The sequence below is a fragment of the Sinohyriopsis cumingii genome, chromosome 12 (assembly GCF_028554795.1).
Source record: "Sinohyriopsis cumingii isolate HCF-2022 chromosome 12, ASM2855479v2, whole genome shotgun sequence".
In the NCBI taxonomy this organism is placed as follows: domain Eukaryota; kingdom Metazoa; phylum Mollusca; class Bivalvia; order Unionida; family Unionidae; genus Sinohyriopsis; species Sinohyriopsis cumingii.
In genome coordinates this window covers 66291720-66307923 of record NC_142972.1, presented here as the reverse complement: position 1 = coordinate 66307923, position 16204 = coordinate 66291720, and the positions used below count along the sequence as shown (strand labels likewise).

Sequence of the window (16204 nt, the reverse complement as noted above, 5' to 3'; positions counted from 1 at the left end):
ACTGAATGTGGTGATTATGGATGTATGACATATTAACTAGGTTAAAAATAATGTCAAAATATTACCCATGTGCTCTCAATCGTACCAATAGAAATAGACAGAACAAGATCCAAAGCCCTATATGTTCTTTGTCACACATTAGAAAACCTTAGACTGCAAATATGGACTTGAATTCTAAAAGAAGCAGAATCTATTCACCCTTCCGTTTCTAAGCATATCAACTTTGATCGTCCTGGGACTAAGATATTAGGTATAAATCAAACTGTATTGCTTCTTCTCTAAAAGAAAAATAAATATATCAACTAAATGTAAATCAGTTTACTTACATATAATTTTTTTATCGAATATACCCTTTGCTTTACTTTCAGTCTTCGATCTTAAGTAATGAAACCTGCAATAGAAAATTAACGTAAAACATTTATCAATTAGTAATCCACTTTCATCGCACTTTCTTCCTTCACGATTTCTTCATCACACTGACCTACCTTTGGGTATAATTGAATTTAGTTTATATTTCGTTAAAATAGTTTGGTTGAAACTTCCTTCAAAATTATAAAGAACGGTTCACAAAATTAATTAACATGCATTATGTTTCGTTGAAGTAGTATATACTTGGGTGCGAGATACGAGAGTGCGGAAACGAAAATATAGGCAAAACAAGTTACCCTATAAAGACAGTTAACAAAGCCCAGCAATCGTTTCTTTTACTTTTACATTATTTACATTTAAAACGATGCTAATATCGCAAATCTAGACTGTGCTGACGTCATTAGTTTTCATTCAGGTAGAAGAGACATTTCTGGCGTTTAACGTGAAAGCAACAAGTTTTGTATCATTTATAAACAGGTCTGGATGGGACAAAACCTGGTCATAATTGTTTATGTTAATCAATTACATACAACAGAATAAATATAGATAATAATGTTTCAAGCATCAATAAAGATGTATTGTAATGGTTAGAAAATATGATGACTTGGTATATTATATAGGTATGGTAAAATCACCCAAAAAGCATCAAAAATACTGACGGCATGATGGTTAAAACCGTATCGTATGTAGAAATAATAAATAATACATCTGACGACGGTAACTGCCACTGTGTAAATGGATAGTTATAGTACAACTTGAAGATCTCGAAACATTTACAATCTACACACGATTTAGCAAAAACTAGATTGAGAATATATGAAAAACATTGCAAGATTTAACAGACATAAAATATGACTCAGTATATGATTGATGGCTTTAGGAACAACAATAGGAATAGAAGTCATTTTTATCAATCTAAAAATATTAAGCTGTTATAAACGATACAGAAATACCGCATCTTGTTGCAATTATAGATAATTATGCCTTGTATAGTTGTTAATGTAACCAAAACCAATGTATCGTGCGTAAAATATTCACGGTATCTGCCTGTACCGGTTCAAATGATGTACCAATCGTAGTGATCTCCATCGGAGATAACAAAGAAAAGCATTTAAGAAATTTTCGTGAAAAATCCCGAATGTTTCTTGCACAAATATCAATTATATTAGCGAATAAATACACTATTATGTGGGGGTATTTGCATTATATTCTTCTGCATGTCTCTCTATCTGTATTAAATTAGCAACTAAATGCGCTTCTTTTTTCACTACCTTTTTACGGGTCTCACAACCTTTTTATTCCATCTGGAATATTTGCTGATGTATTTTTTAATATCAGCATCAGATCTCATATATGATGTTTTCGGAGAAATGATTTGAACAATATTTACATATCCCTTAAATATTTGTATGCATATTAAGAAAATAAAGTGGTATTAATCAATTATGATCTCAGTTTTATCTACATGTTCTTCAAAAGCTTCACTACTGTCTATTCACTTCCTCTTTATTTCCTATTGAGTCTTTATTGTCATTAGTATATACCATTGGTCACCTAGCTTAATAGAACCTAATGCGGTGAACGACCCCTTCCAGTTCTGGTCAGTTATAATTCAGAATTATGTCACTGATATATTGTTGCCTTTCCTCGAAATTCGAAAATTGATATATATTTGTTCATGGATACATATTTTATATTTTCTTTAATCTAATGATATTATGTTTCAATGTATAATAACATTCACTCATTCCAACGTTTACCTTTGCATCTTCCTCATGCATGTCGAAAGTACAGCATGTCACACATATATTGTTGCCTTCCCTCGAAATTCGAATCTTGTTATATTTTTGTGCATGTAAATATATTTTATATTTTCTTGAAACTAATGTTATTTTGCTATGTTGCTATTCCGATGTATACTGACATTCCATCATTCCAAGGTTTCCCTCTACGCTTTCCGCATGCATGTCGGAAACTCAGCGTGACACACTAGCATCATTGCTAGGAGCAACCTATTCTTAATGCTAAAGGCACTGCCAGAAAAAAAAAACTACTAGCATGAATAACAGTATAATCAACTTGCTTTTGTCCACCACCTTTAGCCATTGTATTGTTATTTAAATATCGAATTAAAGGACAAACTACAGCTGGATGTGAACTGCAATTGAACTTTTAGGAACAAACAGGAAATGGAAACATACGTTGGAAATATAACACAGAACAGGTACCATATAACATTGTAACTGACAAAGACCTGAAAAGAGCAGACGAGACAAATCCCAAAAGGGCATTTGAAATCTCTATAAACGCTAAAGATACTGAAATTTGACAGGAGTAACATATTCATAATGTTAAAGACATTACCCAGAAAACAACTGGCAAGACTAATAGTATAATCAACTTACTTTTGTCCACGAAATTTAGCCATTGTATTGTTAATTCAATATCGAATTAAAGGACAAACTACAGCTAGACAATTAATTGCAACTGAACCTATATGCGTAGCGCAATCAGTTATCAGCACATTTGGATAAGTTAGGGCACAAACAGGAATTAAAAAGATATGTTGGATATGTAACAGAGAACACAGGTACCGCATACAATTGTAACTAACAAAGACCTGGAAAGAGCAGCCGAGACAAATGCCAAAAAAGACATTTGAAATTTCTATAAACGATAAAGATGCTGAAATTCAAATTACACTGAATGTTAACAATATAATATCAAATATTTTCAGATTCTTCACTGCATGTTTGTTGCTTAAACCTGGATTACTATCTCTCTCTCTCTCTCTCTCTCTCTCTCTCTCTCTCTCTCTCTCTCTCTGCAATGAGTACTAGTTTGAGGGCATCGTGCTTACACCAGATACATACAACAATTGATACTTACTTAAGTCGATAAACATAATCACGCTTAAAATTACAAGTGATCACAAACGACATATTCAGCTTGGTACACGTGATATAGATTGACAATTTATAAAATCTCTTCAAAATGTGCCTCTCCTTTTCCAGCGTTTTATGATGCGGAGACAAGATTAATTCGCATAGACAACTCAACAAGGTTGGATATGAAATAATAAAAAATTCCGAAATAATTCACGAAATGAAATATGTGTGTCAATATTTCAACACGAATGACCAATAGTTATGTACAAAAATAAAGTACATAGTATATTTAAATAATCCTGTTGACCTTATAAGTCACGCGAACACTCAAACCTATATTCTGCCATGGGCACAGTATTCATTGATGCGTACAAAAAACGATCGTCGCAAAACGTTCCGACACTATTTACGAAAGGCAATTGCAATTGGATACGAATGAGGAGCGGAAAGTGTGTGAACCTGAAAGGCGAATTATGTGTACCTTAAAATGAGATATGCATCTGGCTTTGTTCCACTTTGTGCACATTTGTGGAAGTGGTGCGGTGGAATGCGATTTATATATTGCTTGATAGATAAATGATTAAGGCTGCACAACAACTAGGAATAACTTGAATACAGTATGAATTAGATTCATCTCCATTTACTTGAACTTTTAACAGCAGTTTTTACTTGCACAACCAATAAAATAACTCCCCAAGCATTGAATATCATGTCAAAAGCAACGATTTTTTTACTGGCAAAGCTTTGAAGAATTATTTTTAATGTTACAGAAAAGTAATATGTTACTTTGAAATACATTGAAAGGTATGAACAGTGAGGACTAGGGCAGAAAGGTAAAAGCAAAGGTTTCTAGAACGTGTATAATATAACTATTTGTTCATAATTTACCGGTTACACTACTCCTGTAAAACTTTAGACAGGAGCCTTTTGGAAAAATAACAAAAGAACACAAATAACTTTTAATAAGATTGTCGTTGTTGTAGCAATCTTAGACAATATAGTATTGCCATTGTCATGTAGGTTAATCTACGTGTCAACACGAAGCCTGTATCACAGTGTAAATTCAGGAGCAGCAACAATCGATTCGCTATAATGGATGTCTTAGCGGTTCTTTTGGAGGTCATATCAGCAAAATGTTAATGTTTGACCAGCTAGATATAGTAATATGTCTTATAAGGAAAACCCATATTGGTATAATTGAATGTACAGAAGGAGGTGGGATAATACATTGCTCTAAATAGTCGCTATGGTGGCAGTTTGTATATTTGGTCAGTGTCAGATTCGTCAAGATTTAGTTTAAAAAACATTATTTGATATTAGGAAAGAAAAATATCAAGCCCCAGATATTGACTAAATTAACTAATACGTCTGAAAAATCTGATAATGAGAGGGAATATTCTAGCAAATATCCTAGGTGTAATTGAGATCCCTAAGAACAAAAAAATAGATAAATGTTTTGGTATTTATATAACAGTGGTATCAAAACTCACCAATCTTCAGTCGATGAAAGAATTTAAAAAACACATAGCAGAAGCGGACCAGCGGAAGCACTGGAAACAATGTTTGCAAAAGCGATTAATAAAAATTAATGATGCAAAATTTATTAGTACAATTAGCAACGCTCCAGGACACATACTATTATTTGATACAAGCGCGCAAAGTCTGGTTGTATTTGAGTTGGGCATTTGAGCCACTTTGGGCTGACAGTAAGTTCGAATTTATTTTGTCCAAGTTTGCTTCAGAATTTTATGATGATTCCACAAAGCTCATCTGTTTATTTGACAATGTCTGTTTTAAAATTTTGATTTGTCATCACATTGCATTTTGGACTCTTTAAAGTTCCCTATCCGTCGAGGTTCATAATCTGCATGCATTTTGATGCAATGGTTGAATTACAACTGACTCTAAAGGTAAGTATATTTGTGACCTTTCCTAATTCGATACTTTTTTATATGTTTGATGATGAACAAAACAAAATGATCGGGATGACAAAAGCGTCATACAACTGCTATTAAATATGATTCATGGAATGAGTTAGTTGCCTCTTGATACCACACGATGGATATTACCCGATGGTACTACCACTTATGCGCGTGGGCATTATGCAAGTTTGAAGAATGATACGGCTTACGCACGTTGATGGAATAGGTATTGTTTGCAGTTACGCATTTGATGGAACGACATGTAATTACACTCTCAACAATCCTAGGTTGGGGGCTTTTGGTCCACCCCGTGATGGCCCCACACTGTAACATGTTTATTGTCTTGGGGTATCATTGTAAATACATCGATGGACCAGTAGCACGACGTTTTCCAAGTGTTTCCGGGATGCATACATGTCTGTATGAACCCATTGTCATACAACAGACGATTTTAAATACATTTTGGATATTTAAAAATGGACTGATTAAAATTCGTGTTTTATGATATTAACGTTTTGAGCCGCTACTTTAAATCCAACCATAAAGTATGTAATGGTATCAGAAGCACAGAAGTAGACGCCTTTTTGGTTTACCGAAATTTAAAGACTTGAATTTGACGAAATCAAAGACATATACAAAAGAACTAACATGTTATGCGGGTGGATTTTTTTGTCTAGACTGTTACGATATTATTTCCAACACTAACCTTTTTTAACTATCTGACGGTACATTTAGACACACAAATTGAACACAGTAGGTGCACAGACGTTTGCAGATATTGGAGACAGATACCTATTTCAAACAAATTCCTTTAAATACCTACTCCTAGTGTGATGTTAAGTATCGTGTTCCACTGCGGTAAACAGCTACCAAAACGAACAATAAGGACACATACTGATTTTACTAGCATCATCAATAGATAGGATAAATATTTTAACTGATATTTATTCTCACCCATAAGGGGTTTATATAAAGCGAACCCCTTCTCCTGCCACATTGTAAATCAGCAAGAATTCATCCTCATTAGACGCTGTAATCGTTTAATCTATTTTAATTATTAAACTATCTGTTCTTTCTTTACCACAGGTACCAAACATATTTCCTCAAGCATATTTTATGAAGACCATTTAGCTTTGAAGTTAAAGACAACTATGCATCTAATAGTTTCACCATTGTCATTTATGACAAAGTTATTTATTCTGACTATTACCGATTCAGATATTCCATTATGTATCTCGTCGCATGCAAACTTTGTTAGATTGTCTAGGGCCTAAGATTTTCTAAAACAACACCAGAGAAATAAAACAGGAAATTCTCTGATGGATAAATTATGAGTATCTTAAATTTTTGTGTTGCCGTCTATTTCGTTTGGTAGTTCTGAACATCTAGTTGATTTTACATTTGGGCATTGTTCTGTAGTTATTAATTTATTATCAACCTGTTCTTTACGCTTCCTCTAATTTATTCTTTAATGTTCCATCATAATAGCAAGAGTGTTATTAACTTGACTGGTCCTTAGAAATCTAATAATAATTACGTTGTCTGTAATATGGCTATGTCCATAGTGTACTTATATATTTTCCTCCATTCATATGTACACAATTAACACCATTTCTTTTTAACTTTGAGTTCCCACTTTAATGGCATAAATTTTAGTAGACTTTTGTTTATTCTTACTTCTCAGAATGCTCGCTGTTTCTTATTTTACTCGCAATCACTTATTTACAAATAATGATGTGAACTGGCAGTGTTTATTACGTTATTCGATAATCATTTGTAAACTTCTATACTGAAATCGAACTAATTAATCTTTTGACTTCAATATTACCCTTGCTTGATGGTGAATCTATATACATAACAACAATTAATATGTTTCTACTGGTCAGACACAATATATACGCATATTAACGAAAACAAGTCTAAAAACAAACCTAAAGCAATTGCTGTTATATGAATTAATTGAATAATATGCTGCTAATATAATTCTTTCTCTGTATTTCTCAAATACCTATTTTCGTATTATTCTTTTCGTGCCTTTTTAAACTCTTTCTACAACAAACATTTATAACAGTTATAGCGACGGTTGTTCCACATTGCTAAAGTTTTAAATGCATTAGTTAAAATACCATTCAGTACATATTATTAAGATCTTTTTCTTTTTTAATGTTCTTTTATCTTCACTCATTTATTTAAATTGACATGCTTAAAAAGTTATTAGACTTTCATCCAGTGCAGTAGGATTTAATCCTGACTTAAATAGATGACACCCAGTACAACATCTTTTTTGAGAGGCGTGCATTCAAGATTTTTTCAAACATTGTCGTTGGAAGAAATCTATTAAATATCTGTAGGTTAACTTTAAATATTTATCAATTATTTATTTCTATGTACCAATTTTCCTACAATAAGTTTCATTTTACTCTTCTTCGAACACATCTTCAACAAAGTTAGCAATGTATTTACTTTCATAACAGCAGGTTTATTCCGTGACACGAACTTGATTCAATCACGAGTATTTGTATCTTGTATAAAACAAAATTTGTTTTCATGTTGCTTTTGATCTTTTTAAATAATCTTTCATAATCAGATTTCGATAAAACTAATTTACAGCATAACTGAATCTGACGAACAAACTACAGACATGCCTAAACAAACTAGGGACGAAGTTGTACCAAGTAGTGAGCATGCACTTTTAAAAATAGGTAATAAATACAAAGAATATTATTCAGTATGATTTATGGTTGAAAGAAAATCAATATTAGGCAAATTTATAAAAATAGAATATTAGCACCTAATACGATACATATACAAAGAGATGTTGGTAGCTTTGTAACAAAATTAAATAAAAGGTACTGAAAATATCAACATTTATTTGATATAAATAAACTACTCAACCTTATAGTTACAGATTGGCAACCAATACAAAAATGACGACGCAGATTTAGCATCAGCAGGTCCAAACAACGTAGGAGGATATATAATGATATGTGAAAAGAGAAAAATGATTCTGAAAATGAAAATGAAAAGATTAGACGCAATATAGAAAGAGATTATAATATTAAAATATGATTTAATTTACCAAAAGAATAAATAATAATAAATTCAAAACTTCTATGAATGAAATCAGTGATTGTAAATTTTAACGAAAAGAAATAAACATATATCAGCAACATAAAAAATGCAAAATTTAAAGCTAAAATGCAAAAGCGATTGGAAACATGCAAGAAAACCTTTCGAAATATTTCGACATTTAGCATAATTGGAATATAATATTAGAGAAAATACTGACAATATTGACTCAATAGGTGAAGAAAAAGGTACCATTGGATGAATGAGTTGAACAAGAATTAAAATAAAAGGTGAAAAACTAATGGTTTATTATTATAACAGCTTTACAATTGATAGCAACAATGCTCATAAAAGCCATACCAAAATTTGTAAAAGATTTAATAGGAAATTATGCTGAGCAAGTGCTAGTGGTAACGGTAATAACGCTAGCACATATAAATTCCTTGACTAATTTAACAGTTGTAATACATTGTTTAATTAGGCATTAAATTATCATCAGTTTTATTTAGCTGACATTTACATTGGCTGGAAAAGTCATTTTTTAGCGAGTACTACCATTTTGTGAATCTTTTCATTAAATATAATCTTCATCGCAGTATTTCTTAAAGGTGTAAATTTGTTAACCAAACAAGCAAAAGAAAATGAACTTATATAAACATGAAATATAACTTAACTGGTTCGCTAATGAAATATAAATTACACCAACTACTGCAAGCACTGTCATAATTACAAACGCTTGTTGATTTGTTTTATGATCATTTTCTTATAAATCATGTACATTTTCATTTGTATCGATTACAAGATTTTGACCATCTGTGTCCTCGTGTAAGAAAATCTTTTCTTTTATGACGTTTTTTTAGTCTAACAAATGGTTGCAAACTGAATAGAAACTCTTGGTTTTCCATCTTTAAACACTTCAGTGTTTATTACTGTGTTTATTTATTCATTAAATAGATCTGATGATCACTGTAAATCACTATTGTAACCTGAATTATTATATGCTCATTTTTTTCTCCGTTAGCTTTACATTGTCAGAATCGTTCAGTATTACGATATTGCACACCATCATATTGCATTCACGTGCAGGATACGTGTGCAAAATAGCGTATTAGAAACTACTTTCTAAACAAATCATGTACACTCGTGTAGCAGACGCTTTAAGGTTTGGTTGATTAAATTTGTTTCTGAATGAACTAAAACATGTTTCGTGGACTGTCATATACCAGCTGCTTTGCCACATTCGGCGCTAACTTTTTTGATACAATATTTCGGATTTTGGCGAAAGATGCCAAATTTCATAAAACTGCTGGGTACCTACAAATAACATGCAAGTTACAAGGCATAAGCTGTCTCATTTAGCTGGTAATAAGAATGGCAAAAATATACTTACAGTGTTACATCGTGAATTTCATCTAAATGTACTTTCTTAGTTAACTAACATTGAATCACTGATTTGTAGGTTGGACTTTTACAAAATTGAAATCACCGAGTCAGGCAAAATTTCAGACTTGAATGATCCACAATACCAGCCAGAGTCTTGAATGATCCATAATATTAGCCAGAGTCTCTAATGATCCCTAATACTTGCCATATTATTGAATAATCAATAGTACTAGCCAAAGTATTGAATGATTCATACAGTCAGCCACAGTCTTGATTGATTCATTCAACTAGTCAGATTCTTTAATGATCACTAATACTTACCATATTAATGAATAATCCATAATACTAGCCAGAGTTTTGAATGATCTGAACTATCAGCCAGCTTCTTGAATAATCCATACTACTACCCAAAATCCTTTATGAGCAATAATACTAACAAGATGATTAAATATTCCATAGTACTATCTAGAGTCCTTAATGATACATAATACCGGCAAGATGATTGCATAATCCATAGTACTATATATAGTCCTTAATGATCCATGATACCAGCAAGATGATTGAATAATCCATATTACTATTTATAGTACTTAATGATCCATAATACCAGCAAGATGATTGAACAATCCATAGTTCTATGTATAGTCCTTAATGAGCCATGATGCCAGCAAGATGAGTGAACAATCCATAGTTCTATCTATATTCCTTAATGATCCATGATACCAGCAAGATGATTGAATAATCCATAGTACTATATATAGTCCTTAATGATCCAAAGGACCAGCAAGATGATTGAATAATCCATAGTAATATCTATAGTCCTTAATGATCCATGATACCAGCAAGATGATTGAATAATCCATAGTACTATCTAGAATCCTTAATGATCCATGATACCAGCAAGATGACTGAATAATCCATAGTACAATATATAGTCCTTAATGATCCATAATACCAGGAAGATGATTGAATAATCCATAGTACTGTCTAGAATCCTTAATGATCCATGATACCAGCAAGATGATTGAATAATCCATAGTACTATATATAGTCCTTAATGATCCAAAGGACCAGCAAGATGATTGAATAATCCATAGTAATATCTATAGACCTTAATGATCCATGATGCCATCAAGATGATTGAATAATCCATATTAATATTTATAGTACTTAATGATCCATAATACCATCAAGATGATTGAATAATCCATAGTACTATCTAGAGTCCATAATAATCCATAGTACCAGCAAGATCCATAGTTCTATCTAGATTCCTTAATGATCCATGATACCAGCAAGACGATTGAACAATCCATAGTTCTATCTAGATACCTTAATGATCCATGATACCAGCAAGATGACTGAATAATCGATAGTACTATATATAGTCCTTAATGATTCATGATACCAGCAAGATGATTGAATAATCCATAGTACTATCTAGAATCCTTAATGATCCATAGTACTAGACAGAGTTTTGAATGATCCGTACTATCAACGTTTACGTACGGACATATTTAACATAAGATTTCAAACCCTCCCTCTCACACATTGTGGATATAATACTTAAATATTTACTTTGTTATTTATTTATCGTGTGACAAAATGCACTAACATTTACGTTCAACTTTAACCTTCACGCAAATAATTATTTTTATTCGTTTAAACATTACAAACATATATGAAAAGAGACCAGAATTTAAGTCTGCACAATGCTGTAATTTGAGTTTCTAATACAAGTCTCTGAAAACTAGCATTGCATCTTTAAACTGTATACTTTCTGTATAAATGATACCACTTCAGATGTTTTAAATGCATTTTACAAAGTCAAGAAACAACGTCGTACGAATCGAATATGAGATCTAACTTCCAGATAGCAAGCACTTCAGTAGTGACATTTAAATACTGAGTTTTCTGATACAGCAAAAATATTTTAGCGATATATTAAACTTTGGTATTAGGTTTCTTAATTTCCATTAATGACATTTTGAAGCCTTATATATTTTTACAATGTAGTATAATTAGGAAATTAGACTTTACCTCAGAAATTTTGCAACTCACGTGCTTGATTATAGTGTATGCTCTTCGATAGTCGGCATTATAAACAAGCAGATAAAAAAAGCCCAGACAGATTAAACCCAACCATGAAGGATATCAGTTGCATGCACTTGCCTGTACAAATTCTATAGTGGTAACATTTTGTTGTTATATTTATCAGTGACCTAGCTAAGGATACATAAATACGAACATGCCCAAGGCAGAAAACAAGGAAGTTGTAAATTTCATCGATATGATATTTGTGTGTTTTGTGTGCTGATCAGTAAATTATCATAGTTTCAATCCAATAGTAATAATTTTGAAGAAATTAATGAATGCAGTAATACATATAAAGTTCGCTGAGAGAATACAAGCGAACGTCGTACTATTTATATCGGACATTACAGGTTGTGTGTGTGTGTGTGTGTGTGTTGGTGTAGGTGTATGTATGTATGTATGTATGTATGTATGTATGTTTATTTATATTTATATCGGACATTACAGGTTGTGTGTGTATGTGTTGTTGTTGCTGTTGTTCTAGGGTTTAACGCCATTTTTCAGCACAAGATGGGCTATACATGGTGGCCAGTATAACTGCTGCAGGAAGAATCCTGGAAAACCCAGGGAAGAACCACCGACCCACGAGAAGCTACTGGCAGGCTTTCCCACGTACCACGCTAGCCGAGCCTTGGACTCGAACACACGCAGACAGAGGTGAGATGGCAGTGATCCGGAACGGTGAGCGCTTTAAACCACTCGGCCACTCGGGGCCCCTATGTGTGTGTGTGTGTGTGTGTGTGTGTGTGTGTGTGTGTGTGTGTGTGTATGCATGTATGTAATCAAACATTATACCTCAATGTCATTCCATAATGTTTAGCACAAAAATGATAATTAATTAGTCAAAAGAGACGAAAAGACAAAACGAAACAAACAATAAATGACATAAGAACTATGTTTGCTGGAAATACTAAATAGCATAAACTGATAAAAGATACTAATTCTGCTTGTTAATTTTATATTTTATCTTGTTTAGAGCAACAGATCTTGTATTCAATACCAATCACTCTCACATGATCTTTACCATGGCTTATACGAAACGTTTCAGACACCTGTTTTGCTTGTCTCTGAAAGTGTTTGCGATATAATAAATCCTTCTATTCTAAAGTGTCAAACGTCCTTTAGTTTCACCTACATTGCAGTTCAAACATTACAAACCATTGATACAGCTTTTCTTATTAAATGAAATACGTTGTTGATTTTACAATATAAACCTATTTTCAACAGGCGTGAGCATATTATAGAATCACTCACCTTACAGCCATCGAATCCACAATTAAAACAATTTGATTTGTCGATGCTTAATAGTTTCAATCTAGCTAAAATTGGACCCATATTCTTATTTATTTTATAGGTGTAAACCAAGTGCACAATACAATACGTCAAACGGTTTTGCTGCAAACAACTAAAATGTGGTCAAACAAAGTCTGGTCCAGATTTTGAACGTCTATTTAAATAAAAGTGAACGGAAATGGTTATCGTGCTTTATTCTAAGTACTTATTCATCCAAATGACTCAGATTTAATTGTCTTTGGTCCCGCAATAAAATACCAAACGATCTTCGTGTAAATCCTCTTAATGTTGCAAACCTAGGGCAACCGAAGAATCTGTGATTTAACGAGCTTTAATAATGTGCAATATGGTACTGGAATTAAACAGTACCTTGCAATCTCATAAAGAAGTATGTAAAGGTTTATTCCTCGTACATTTACGATAGGATAACTAGAGAGGTGGAGGAAATGTGTGACTAAATTAAGACATACGGTATCACCTGGAAATTAGAGCAGAAACAGCATTGCTAGCTGATAAGCGAGTGTGAATCTGCACCTCTTCGCGTTTTAAAAAGGCAATGGCAGACTGTTTAAAGCCGTGTCAGCTTGTCACTTAACTTCCGGATCATTCATATGAAATACGAATCTTGAGAATTGCTACATACCTGTCCTGGGAACAAAATCCTTTTTTTCAGTCCGTAAGAAGAACATGAATCCTCACATATATGCTCAATCTACGTTTCCCATAAAATCTCCCTGATTAATCATTTCCTATCTCCATTTCAAGAATGAAGTACGTTACATAGAAGACACTGATTTTCACTATGACTTGCTGGCAGCAGACCTATATATGTGATTTAAAGATGCCATGCAGATGATAAACTTTTCTTCACGGAAGATTACAATGGCGGAATGACTCTCCAAGGAGAGGCTAAATGTGCTGAGAGAGGCTCCAGAGGGGACTTGGAATGGGGATATCAGCATTGGTTGAGTCCCTTGTTCAAACTTGATAGATATTTGTAACACATACTGTTACTCATATCATTTTACATGTCAAGTCAGGCTATGGCATAGTTGTTTACGCCTGTTCAGTTGTAACTGGCAAACATCGAGGAAAAGGTATTTCCAGATGCGCATGAAATATTTGAAAATGCAGCAAATAAACATCCAATTAATGTACCTACTCAATTTACCTCAAACCAACGTGGGTAATTCACTCATGAAGCAGAACAGGGATGATATTCAGGTACATCTTCCAGAGTCTGTAAAGAAAATCTTAAATAGTTACGTAAACTTGCAGAATCACTTTTGAAAAATGAAATCCTTCACATTTCATCGGGCCAATCAAAATAACATAAACTAATGTTTGTTTTGCAATTTTTGATGAAAATGAAAAAAACTAACTTATTAAATAAATATTTTACTTCCATTAAAATCAAAGATGAGTTGGGGCCTTAAATGAAACTTCAAACTCTGAACAACGAAATTATATATTAAAACTAGCCGTCAATAAAGTCACTGGGTCAGATGGGTAAAATCAAAATAATTTATACCAATTCACAATTATATACCATTATCTCAACAATCTTTTTAAGAAATACATTTAGAAATATCCTGTATTGAACAAATGTACAAGAGTAAACTATATATATATATATATATATATATATATATATATATATATATATATATATATATATATATATGAATTAGCCACGAGTCTGTCACCGATCCCTGTTAGTTAAATTCAACGAACTTCATTTATAGCAAACGACTGATTCTTTGTTCTTTTGCATCATACTTATTAACGAGGGGTTTGTGCATGTATGTGATTTGGATTTTTAACGTAGATTTTAACACTTTTTTTAGTCATATCGCTACGATATATGCAGTATGTCAGCCTATACTGATGTGTAGCACTGGGGCATCATGCCGCAGACATGTAGCAGCATGTCCCACCAAGTCACATTATTGTGACACTAGGCAGACCAGTCCTAACACTAACCTACCTCTTAATGCTGAGCGCCTAGCGAGACGGCTGACAGTACCAGTTTTAAAAGTTTTTGTTTAGACTCGGCCGGGGTTCGAAGCTGCGAACTCCTGTGGACATCCAGGCCACCAGAGCGGTACGTTTAAACGATAAACGATTAGAAATGCTGGTGTATCATAAGGATCCTTACTTTGGCCTATCTTGTTTATAATCTACAGTAAATGATATTCCCAATGGTATGAGCTCTCTCATCCGTCTCTTTGAAGATGACTCTTCTCTGCATTGTTTAACCACTAATTGTGCTGAATTGAAACTAGAAATGTATACTGATCTTATAAAGCTGCATAATCGGTACTACCAACAGGTCTTAAAGCTTAATCCAGACACACAAAAACAGTGGTTATGCTTTCCTCAACGTTTTGTTCTTAATACTGCTCTCAAGTACGTGCATAATCATCGGCAGCTTGTATTGCGACTTTCCTCAAAAACCAAACGTCTGTGTCATGTTGATAGTTTTTTAATAACAGCATCATCTCAAATAGTCAGTTTTCGAAAACCAAAAACAATATTAAAACGTACATTGTATGACAACTATACATATCTTGTATCAGACCCATCTTGAAATATGACAGTCTGAGAATTATGCTCGTGGCTTGATTACACGATTTCTAAAATACTCTGTAAGCAAAGTGGGAAAGTCTGTAATGTAAATGATAGCGACGAAAAGCATTAACACCCATACCAATTAAAACAACATAATATATTGGTAACAATTAAAACAACATAATATATTGGTTATATCGCTGAATTCCCGCCATGTGTGTCACAACAAACAAATTATAACGGTCAACTTTCAAATAAAATATAGTAAATTGTAATATCAGGCTAAAATCTGCCAAATCAGCTTGATACCCTTAATAGTGACCCATTAGGACAATCTTGAATAGGATACCAAATGTATTATATCTTACGGTGTTTTGAAAACTTATTTATGTAAAAATAACGAATCCAGGAAAATTCTTAGCTTTAGTAATCGAGTCCAAAATAGTATCAATGTAAGATTGTGAAAATATGTAAGCTCATAACAAGTTGGTCTTTACCGCGTTCAACTTGTTGACTCCTCGTTTTGTTGATGCCGTAGCAATGAACCACTGTGTATTTGCGTTTTGTCCGACTTATGATCAGCCTTACGGCCTTAAAGACAGAAACAACCTATTA

At 32.9% G+C, this 16204-nt stretch overlaps 1 protein-coding gene across 2 annotated transcripts in view; it reads right to left on the bottom strand.

The window, feature by feature from the left end:
• The window catches only part of LOC149786617 (galactoside alpha-(1,2)-fucosyltransferase 1-like), a 36163-nt gene extending 22248 nt beyond the window's left edge, over positions 1–13915 (bottom strand). Inside the window, exons 1-2 of one of the 2 annotated variants that reach the window (XM_089977128.1) lie at positions 13662–13915; positions 327–391 (exon numbers count right to left, since the gene is read on the bottom strand). The gene's annotated coding sequence lies outside the window, so the exon portion shown is untranslated. The remainder of the gene's footprint in view (positions 1–326; positions 392–13661) is intronic. The other variant, XM_089977129.1, reaches the window with a different exon arrangement.
• Positions 13916–16204: the final 2289 nt, after the last annotated feature.